Source organism: Gossypium hirsutum, chromosome D10, assembly GCF_007990345.1.
Source record: "Gossypium hirsutum isolate 1008001.06 chromosome D10, Gossypium_hirsutum_v2.1, whole genome shotgun sequence".
NCBI lineage: Eukaryota > Viridiplantae > Streptophyta > Magnoliopsida > Malvales > Malvaceae > Gossypium > Gossypium hirsutum.
In genome coordinates this window covers 60,855,140-60,867,250 of record NC_053446.1, presented here as the reverse complement: position 1 = coordinate 60,867,250, position 12,111 = coordinate 60,855,140, and positions in this window count along the sequence as shown.

Sequence of the window (12,111 nt, the reverse complement as noted above, 5' to 3'; positions counted from 1 at the left end):
AGGACCACTTGTTCTTGATAGTTTGAAATGTGGCGTGACCCTTGGGTTGGGTTTAGACCAAGTCAAGCCAACCATGGCTTACTCTTCTTCGTCCATGATAGTACATCACATATTTCAGTTCATTTTTACCTTATGCTTTGTCCTCAATGCAATTAATTGAGGTTTTGATTTCACATTGAATTTTTTGTCAGTTCATCAATATTAAGTACAAATTCATTGACTTGTATAATTATGGATTTAATTCAATTGATTCTATAGAATTTTTTTTTAAAGTACTTAATAGACCTCACTATAAGAAAGGCATCATAAATATCTAGTGTCATTTAAGATGTTATAAACATCTTTCCAATTTAGAGGTTGTGAAAAATATGCTGTAATACTAATTTTTACTTGTAGCTCTTTTTTTTTTCCCTTTTAAGGAATTTTTAGTTGTAGTTGTAACTTCATATACTTCATTTATTTTTTTCCAAAATAGGTAAAAGTATCAAAAAAAACCCCGTGGATTACATTTTAGTTTCTCTATTACAAATATAATTTAACCTTTATATATTTGAAACATGTAAATTAGTTCTTTTGTTAAATTTTTTTGTTACATAATTATGTGAAAAATGTAGAAAATTATTCTTTCATGGGTAAATTATAAAAATATCACCCAACTATTTTTTTTAGTCATTAAATTTTTTAAAATTAAATATTTTAGACACTTTAAGCTGATATAGATTTTTTTATCGGTCTAGTTACAAAGTTATCCCTCTAATGTTCATACATCTTATCAATTTGATCCTAAATATAAGAAATTCAACAAATTTAGCCCTCAATGTTTATAAAATTTTTCATTTTAGTTCTAATTATAAAATTTCAATAAATTTAGCCCTCAACATTTACAAAATCTTTCAATTTAGTCCTAACTTTGAAATTTTTAAAAATTTATTTTTTTAAAATTCAGTTTTAGCCCATTATAACCCATCGGTGAACTAGTGGTGGCAATGGGTGGGTGATTTTTTACCCGCCCTAACCCCAACCCGATGCTCTACCACCATGTCCCACCTCGACCAACCCTAACTTTAAAAAAATTTAACCCGCTCCAAACCCAAACCTGAAACTTAATAGTATACCCGACTTCAATCTAATTCGAACAGACCCGAGTTTATTTATTTATTTATTGTAAAATTATGATTAATATATTTTTTTAAATGAAAGGTTTTGGCACCATTTCTTATTAGATTTGCTTAATGATTTATCTTTGAATTATGTGCTAATGTATATTTACACACATATTGTGATTACAGCACAAAAAAGAAAAGAAGGAATAAATGTTCTTTTAATAAGTTATTAAATTAAGAAGATAGAAAATGGGGGAAATAACCTTACGAGGGTGATAGGGGAGACTAGTATAGAGGCGACAAATTGAGACTAGTACTGATAAATTTTAGGGATTTTTTAATTTAATTAATATTAAATATGTATAGAGGGTAATTTCATAAATATCTCGAGGGAGGGTGGGGAGGTTTCATTCTAAACCCGACCCAATTATTTTTAAAAATTAACCACCCCAACCTACTCCCGACCCCTCAACTTCAAGAAAAAGAAACTCAGACTCTATTGAGTCGGATAAGCTTGGATCCCATCGAACTTAGGTTCTTTTTTCCATCCCTATGGCTAACCCATATGAGATATTAAAATAAGAAAAGGAGTACCCTCTTTCAAGTCACTTGCAACAATTTCTTGAACTATAATTTAAGCTTCACACTGGACTAAACTTGGGTTGCAAAGGGCTAAAAATAATTTTTTTTTAAAGTTTTAAAATTAGGACTAAATTGACAAATTTTATAAATATTGAGGGTCAAATTTATTAATTTTTTTTAGAATTAGAACTCAAATGACAAATTTTGTGAACATTGAGTGATAAAATTGTTGAATTGTTATATTTAGGATCAAATTGATAAAATGTGTAAACATTAGAGGGTTAAATTTATTACTAGATCAATAAAAAAATTCACATCATCTCAAAGTGACTAAAATAGTTAATTTCAAAAAATTTAGTGACTAAACCGAAAGACATAGTTAAATAACTATTTTTATAGTTTACCTATAAAAAAATTTATTTTCAATATTTTCCGTGTTATTATTTAACAAAAAAAATTAACAGAATATAGAAGAATTAATTTATTATTTTTGAACCGAAATGTGATACTTTCCTAATGCTTTTACTTAAATATATAAATAAAATGATTGCATAAGAAATTTATTATTTGTTGGAATAGGCATCATTAAAGGGATCATATTAAATTCAATTTTAGAAAAATTTAAGTCAAATAGAATTTTTTTGAGATATTAAATAGAAAAGAAATTCAGTCAGAAAGTGGCCGTCCTTTTGAAAGTGTGCTAATTCAAGTTCCGACCCAGTTAGGATCCGATTGCCGATTGGTTCGTTCATTATATAAAAGGCTACAATATGTTCGTATTCTTCGAAAATCTAGAATTTAATTATTATATTTTAATTCAACTATTAACATTATTAAATACTTTTATTAAAAGCAAATAAATTATTTTTTAAATAGTGATTAAATTTTAAAATTTTTAATAGTATATAAATTTATGAAATATTTTATCCTGTATAAAAGCTGGAAGAGCTTTGGGCAGGCAGAAAATGAGCCCCATGTGGCAGGCCATGGAGAAAAAAAATACAACAAAACATAAATAGACGTGGTGAACATGCTATTTACCACGTGGTTACATGCATGGTGAAAAACTCCAAACACTTGTGGTTGACATGTGACTTGAATGTTTTACTCAATTTAAGACACAGACATAGATAAAAAAAAGGAAATGGTTTATGGGGAAATTTAATGTTTTTAGGGTTAATTTCATGAAAATATTTACTAATAATATTATATTTTTATGATTTTATTAATAGAATAAATTTAGCGTTAGTTATGGTTAGAAGTATTTATGGGTCTGGTTCATTCAAAATTTTAGGTCTATTTTTTAGGTTTAGGCTCGGGTTTAACTCGGATAAAAATATTAAAATCTAGGCCCGGTCCGGCCTACCCATATTAATTTATATATATATTTAAAACATATTACATCAAAAATATTAAAAACATTAAAATAAATTTCCTAACAAATTGAAAATAAATTAAAATATATATATACTTAAATAAAACTAAGATAGGTGTAACTTAACTAGCAAATGCCTCTAAAATAGCAATAAAACTAATAACAAAATAAGAGTTATATAATATCTAAACGATAATAACAAAATAGTAGTAACAGAAATAGTAGTAAAATAGTGAGAAAATAACAAGAAAATAATAACCAAATAGTAAAAAAAAAGCAAGAAAACAATAATTTTTTTTGTAAATTCGGGCCGAGCTCGGGCAAAAAACCTTACCCGAGGCCCTACCCATTTTCTAAACAGTCTTTTTTTTGCCCAAACTCATTTTTCAAGTCTCTATTTTTACCAAAATCCTCTCACTTGTCAGATGGACCTTCAAGTCAGGTCAAGTGACCCGGCCCATGAACAGGTTTAATCATGATCTCAATAGTCTACCCAACCCGACAAACTCGAGTATATTAAGTTCAATAATAAAGGCTTTTATACTTTCGAGGAGTTTGATTTGTTCCAAATTATTGTTTCTATAATATTAATTTTTTAAATTTAATTATTCATATGAAAATTACGTATTTAGAATAAAAAATATGTTTAAAAATAACATATAATAAATAATAAAAAGTTTGACTTAAAACTAATTACTAATAACAAATAGAATATATATAATATTAAAATAAAAATAATTAATTATAAGTAAAATAAATTTTAAAATATGAATAGTAAGGGAAAATTATAAGCATCAGGAAGTTGGCAGATTATTGACAAAAGATTTCCCCTTTATTCTCATCAAATTTTTTATATATTATTATGTCATGGTCAAATAGGTAGGTTAAGTGTGTGAGAGTCTCTAAAATGTCAATTCAATGTATGAACTTAGTTGGAGAATATACATATATGTGTGTATATAAATAAATGTATATGTGCCTTGGAATCCATATATTGGATCTCATGTTTATACATATATTTATGATGTATACATATGTTTATACTCCCAGATAATTACGCAACATTTAGTATTACGAAGTTTGATGAGGTGGTTCCTAAAATTATTGGATACGAAAGGTTAACATGCAATTCTCAAACTTGAATCAATTTTAAAAAATAATAAAATAAATTTAGTATTTTTTATTTTTTAAATTGAATTCACTAGTGCACACTTTAAAATTTATATCCTCATGATTAAATATCAAATTTGAATTTATAATTTCAAAATCTAAAAACAATATATGTTTAATAAGGTATCAATTTTCGAGTGTTACAAGATACTATAACTTTCCTTGTATGTAATCGACTCTCAAATTCAAACTTATTTTTTTTTATGAAATGTAATTTTATAAGTATTGGTCACACCTAGCTGAGAATATCAATGACAACTCTTGTAATTTAAGACGTGACATATTGTTTTCAAATAGATAAGTTTTTGTACTTGTTTGCAAACAACTAAAAACCTTTCAAATTTACTTGTAGATATAATTTCAACCAAATCTATATACTTAATGAGTTCCATATGTCTAAAGTACCAATTATACATACATGCTATCATCCATTTCAATAATTTCATTCGAATATATAAGTCAATTTATCCAAGTCCTTCATTTAACTAGTTGCAACTTATATACATATGTATATGAGCACAAAACCAATTAAGTTATTATCAAACTACAAAACATGCCTAACTATAAGTTGTGACATTCATAGTTTCATGTATTTAGCATATAATCAAATCAAAATACTAATTCTGTTAGCTCTAATTTGTCAAGTATTTTGATATAACAAAAAGTACATTAAAAATCCCCTACTTAAATTTGCAAAATTTATTTATGTGTCCTTAAAAAAAATTTCAAAGTGTTGGACAAAATAAACTTTTAAAAAAGCCTTGAATTAACTTAATTTTTTAACAAGTTTTTGAAGTCTGAATGATTTCTACCAATACTTAGATGGACAAGTATTGGTAAAATTCAAGATGAAAAGACCTGAAAAAAGCTACAGAATTCTATCCGTAGAATTGAGAGTTCTATTGATACAACTCTGGGTTCTACCGATACAACCCGAACTTCTATAGGTAGAACGCACTCGAGTAAGTTAGGTAGTTTTGGCTTGGGACTTCTATCGATACCCTGGTCCGATTACCGATACAACCAAAGTGCTACCGATACCTTGAGGACTTCTACCAAAACAATTCAAGTCAGTAGCCAAAGTTCAACATCCCCTGCACTTCTACTGATACTTTGATAGATTCTACCGATACTAAGTGAAACCCTCAGAGTTATATCGATACAAGAGGACTTGTACTGATAGAATGAGCCCAACGGTCATATTTTGGAAAGACTTCTACCGATACAAGTTTCCTTCTATCAATGCAAGGAAGCTGCAGATTGCATTTAATGCTAGTTTTTATAGCTACAACGACTCCATTTTGTTTCTAATGGTTACAAACATCCACGAGGTTATTAGAGGACTTAAATATAAGGTCAAGGCTCCCCATTGAAGTGAACAAAGACAGGAAACAAGTGCATAACTTCTAAGAACTCAATTTTCCAATCTTTCTCAATCTTTTACTAAATATTTCTTGTACACACTTGTGGGTTAAGTTTTCCATCATTCTTTCAAGTGTTGTAACTTTTTGTGAGAGTGCTTAATTGTTGATTATCTACCTTTTAGCAGTATCATCTTATTCATCATTATTTTTCTCTCATTTGTGAGGTGTTACTTAAGGTTTTGGGTAGAAAACCTTAAAGGGAAGTGATTCTATCTTACCTTTGAAAAGATAGGGATTTGTAAAGTTAAACATTGTCCTTAAAAGCTCAAATCTAGTGGATTTGGGAAATCCTTAGTTGAGGAAAGCTAAGGTAGTGGATGTAGGTAATTGAGGTCGAACCACTATAAATAGTTGAGTCATTTTATTTTTTCCCTTTCCTGACAACATTTTAATACACCAATTCACCTTCCTCTTGGTGTATTTCGATCTCAACAAATTCCAACTCAACCTAGGTACAAGTCGTATAACCAACAAAAGAAACTATACAAACATTGTTGAGTCTAGGGTCTTTGTCTGGATACTGAAGTTGATGCTCGGGACCTCGACATGAACCTAATCTGCACATGAAAAACAAAATTGTACACTGAGCGATAGAGCTTAGTTGTATTTCCATGATTCAAATCAATATAATACAAAATCCAAATCAATTGCATACAATTAATTTCAAATGAAAATATTAACTAATTCACATACAACTTATGCAAATATTCAAATCATATAACAATATGCATATACCATAAGATACACTAATTATGCCAATTGATTCAACCAAACATATTATCTAAGTTAACAACTAAATGAACATACCATACTAACATAATTTATATTCACTTTTCTTTCACTTTTATGCATTCAATAAAGTTCACATATCATTTCCGAATCGAAAACACCATTATCTTTTCGTATCGGCCTTTAGGCTCATTTAACTGGTCCACTTGGTCTTTCACATGCTATTGATAATCAAATATTGTATATACCTACCTATAATTCAACTTATAATGTTTAATAATTTTTCAATATCAATCATCCAGTTCATAATTTAAGTTACCAGTTAACATGACTCGGACTCAAGCGAATATACAAATCCCAATCAACACACCAATTTGGCACCCAGTGCCTCATTAAAATGTCCAAAGGAAATAGATTGCACCCAACGCTCATAGGTATAACCGAAATGAAAGTTGTGCCCTGCACTCATCAAAACACTTGAAGGAAAATGCACCCATCGCTTATTGACATATAGCCGAAGTAGCCCGTACTCAATCTATCCTATGACATGCCAATTATATCCAACTCTACCCGAACAGTTAATAGGATAACTAATTATCCAATTCGTCATATATCACAATTTACAATACACCATTTCCAATTCATCATTTTATCACATAACATATTTTAGCTCAATTCAAAGTCAATTTCATATTTCCATCAAATTACATTATTTTCTATTCTATTCAATTTAGTCCTATTTTCCGATAATCAATCTTAATAATAAGAATTCAATCCAAAACAATCACTTTGAACTTAACTTAATGTTATACTTTGCAAAATAGTATAACTACGCAAAAATCTTAGTGATTCGAATCATAAAAATACAAATTAAAGATTTGAGTTACTCGTCGTCAACTTTCACCTTTCCTTTCCCTCTCGATGGCTTGACGTCATCTTTAGCTATGAATAATAATCCAACAGTATACAAAATTAAATTTCAGATCAAATCTCATTCAATTACAAAGTCACACATATTTTTTAATTTATTCGATTTAGTCCCTAAACCCGAGACAAGCATAACTTTCGATTTAGACCTTCAGATTAGAATCTGATTTTACCTATATTCATTAGGGACCTTCTATTTTATATTCCTACCAAAATTTCATAATGGTTTTTCATTTATTCAATTTGGTCCCTAATGTACGAAACTTGCAATTATACTTTACAATTAAGTATTTTTCTTAAACTAAGCTTAATTTCTATCTTTTTAATACCTAAATCATTCAATTCTCAACAATGAAAACTTTCTATAACTTTAAAAATTTCACAAATTGGTACATAAGCTAGCTAAATCAAGCTCCCATGACCTCAAATCTATAAATATTACAAGAAAAGGACTTAATGCACTGCATTACCTAATCAAATGGCTGAATGGCAGGAACCCTTGAAGTTTTTCTCTTATGATGGATGACCCAAGGTTGAAAATGAAGAGAAATTTCTCCTTCTTTCCACCACAAGTCATATTTATACTTGGTTTAATGCTTGATTAACTTTAGTTAATTATGCTTTAATTTTAATTAACCTCAATTTTTACTTATTTAATCAAATATCATCATACCATCCACTAAGTCGTATTTGAGCATGACCTAATTACTATTTTTAACATTTGGTTAATTGTAATTTAAGTCCTCAAGTCATTTACTAATTAAAAATTCATATCGATTGGATTTTACAATTTGTCTCTAAGGCTTAATTAAACACAATTTCGGCTAAATTAACTATCCAAATTTCAATTAATCTAAACAATAACTCTGTAAATATCCCTATTTAATATTTACAAACTTGGTTTATGAAAACGGGACCCCAAAATCGTATTTTTTGACATTGCTAAAAATCGGGTCATTTCATCTTAAGTAAGTTTTAGTTAGTTTTGAGTTAATAGGTCCATTTATAATTAGTTGTTGTAAAATGAGTTTTAGAGTGTTTTGGTATTTTTTATGTGATTCTTAATTCTTTTGAATAAATAAACTTTTTCAAGGTCTACTTATATGCATTAGATCGAGTCAAGAGAGGAAAAACAGATTGAGAAGAGGCGAAGTAAGAAAAAAGCTAAAAGGTGAAGTAGTACTTTTTTAACTGGGGAGGTTGCAGCGTAGATCCTTTAAGTTGTGTCATTGGCCCGAAATTTTTCACTTTAATTTTATTCCGCTTTTAAATAGATTTTTTTTAGTCTTTTCACTCCTAACTCAAAATTTTGTCCTAGAAAAACTTTGTAAGTAGCAAAGTGTTTCCTTAAGTTAGGGAGGTTATTGAGTTTCATTAAGTTGTTTTCTCATGGTAGTTTTCAATTTTATCGTCATTTTATTTCCAACTCCTAATTCTCTTGTGAATTGAAACAACTTTCTTTTTAGAGATTATTTACTATTAAAATTTATAAGTTTTATTTAATTATCTAATTATCATGTTTTATTTTGATATATTTTATGTTGTTTGTCAATACAATGGGCTATAATAGCTTATGTGTTGGGAGATCCATAGGTTAATAGCTTAGCAATTGAAATAGGAGTAAAACTTGATTTAGTATTAGACCGCGGTTCAATTTTTTTGATTTGTGCTCCTACGTTAATTCTAAATGACAACTAGGTTAATAGAAATCCTAAAAGGAAAGTGTGGTTGAGAAAACTCGTGGCTCTACCTTAGCGATCCAGTCAGAGATTATTCAAAGAATAGTTTTAGGGAAAACGACTAACTGATAACCACATTACACAAAGTACGAAGTTAATAAATAGTTAAACTACACGAGGCATTGAGGGAAGTGTAATAGTGACACTTGTGCTTTTAACACTTGATATAAATCTAAAAATGCGTTTGAATAATTAATTCGAGATTAGGTTGAATATGAAATAGGTTATTAGTTTTCATTAATCGAATGAGACCCTGACCACTACTGTAGTGAACTAGGGTTACTTACTAATTCAGTACTTTATTACTTAGTCTATTGCATTTTTATTTCTTTTTACTCAATATTGATATCTACTTGATTTATTTATCATCTAATTAGTAACTTAATTATTGAGTCAAGTAAGCAGTTGAAGTCATCCATAGATATTTTCTTGTGGGTTCAATCCGAATGTTTTCCTTTGCTATTTCCGGTCAATGTTGTGATGTCCTAGTGGGAACATGCTCCCTTTTATACATATCATAGGTAGGCCCTGTCCAACGATGATCCTAGTTTAGGGACTGGTGATTAAGGTTATGAGCTGTGGTGGAATGGAGCACCTTACCATTTCGGATGCAATGAATGTACCAACCTTTCATGTTAGCTATCGCTAAATTAGGTTTGCGTTGGCTTAGCTCTAATCAGGTTGCCCTTGACGATGTGGGACTGACAATATATAAATATAACAAGTATGACTGTATAATATATTAAATACGATACCAAGGGTTGTTAGGAATCAATTTTTTCTCCTTGTCAAGGTTCAAAAGAAACAAGGGCTAAATATGTATTGAGGAGCAAAGTTATGCAAATTGTCACAACTCGTTTATGTTGCCAGCTTCATGACAATGACAAAAGGATATAATCGTGACGTAAAATACTCACCATATTATATATTATTTATAACATCGTTTGATACTTTGATGTCCCCCAATTAGACAAACGGACTTGTTTTTTAAAACAGCGATTAATTTCTTAATAAAATTTTGAGTTAAATCCCCAAGAAAAAGCTTAGGATGAAATTGATTTTAAGATTTAATCAATCTTGATTTGAGAAGACATAATTAATTGATTATGTCCAATTGAATTTGATTCGATTGGTTGGCTTATTTTAATGTTTACATAATAATAAAAATTTTAAATAATTTTATAATTAAATTAATTATTTTTTTAATCACGTGCGTTTTACTCCCCACTTTTCAAAATTAAAATCCTTCTAGAGAATTATGCGAAGAAGTTGGTGTCACAAAAATAGCTCGATTGCATTATCTCCCATTATTGCTTGTTTGTGGATTAGAAAGACTCGTTATTAGAGCTATATACTTCACCACATGGAAAATGAAAAGCACACGTCTTCAACCTCTATCTTTCAATTAAGATGGCGATCAACTTTATCACCATTTCAAACTAGGGGTATATAAACTAGTCTTCGATATAGCTAAATTAAGATTATATTGGGTCCAACAATTTGATAATTAATTTTTAAAAAAATATACAAAAATTAATATTTATTTTAATCAAAATTTCGTAATAATAAAATTTAATTGTTATGAAATCTAAAAATAACAAAGTGACCATATTTCTGGCTCAAGAGCTATGTATTCATCTTACAACCTCAACGAAGCTATTTTATCAGCAGGTTGAAGTAAGAATGGGAAAATGGAGAGTTTAAGGTTTTTAGGGAGGGTTTTGGACTTTTGTGTTTTACAAAAAGGAATATATATTTATAAGGTGAGAACTCGGCACTCGTAGTTATAGAGGTCATTTAAATTAAACGGATGGTTGGGTCTAAAGGCAGTAAATGTCTAATTTATGCCATTGGTATGATCTCGAAACATATGAATGTTCAGGTTAGCCCACTAACATTGATTTAGGTAGCTGGAGAGTCTGAACAAAATTCAAAGGGACTTCAACACGCATATGTCGAAAGAGTGTTAGGACCCAACCAGTCTAATTGATTGTACTTCATGTGTTGCTTTAATTTTCACAGTTCAAAGCTACGGAATTTATGAGAATTAACGCTTAATGAACATTGACACTCATAAATATCAAGATAACTTTAAACAATATATATTTTTCCTTAAAACATATTTAATTTAAAAATAATTTTAAGTTTTTTCCCTAACTTTGGTAGGAATCAAGTTGGAATTATATGATGGCCCATGTAAGTTGGATATAACTATGGCATTAATGTTGACACCATCCAACAAATCAGGTTATAAATTTTATTTAAATTGATCCAAACTGTCAATAAACAATGTATGCCCTCCCAATTTGTTATTTTTTAAAAATAAATATAAATATGTTTCTTTATTTAATCTATAGTAATTTATTTTAAAAAATTATTATTAAATATAAAAACATTGATAATTTAACATAGTTTTAATATTTATTCTACATAATTATATAAATACAAAAATTATGTATAACAACACAGAAATAAAAGTTAAATCAAAGCTCAATTATTTTTTATCTACATTCATTTTTTTGTCAAATAATAGAATAGTCATAAACCCTAAAGTTTGGATGAATTTATATTTTGTTATATAATTTATTTATTGATCAAATACTAATTCTAAAAAGTTCTTTTTTGAAAAAAGAAGAAAATTCTAAAAGTACTTCCATGGATGTGTTGTCCAACTCAATAATAGAGACAAGAAGAAAAGTGGGCAGAACATGACATGGGCATCAACATTACATGTTTATCATAAAACGATAACAACTCTAATTAGTCATCATTGACTTTTCTTTGCCCTTTTTATATAAACATTTTAAAATTTAAAGTATACTTGTATCCCACATCTATTCTTATTCTTTAATCACATATATTCAAATACAATACAGTGAGGGAGGAATTCTAGAAAAGTTGAACTAATTTATAAGGATCAGATAGAAAGAGATTCACATAATTAGAATTTGAATAGTAAAAGTTTCGTGGAGGTTTTTGTACTATAGATTAAATTATATTTTACTTATTCTATTAAAAAGATAATAGATTAGTTCACATATGTTGACTCAAAGAATAAATTA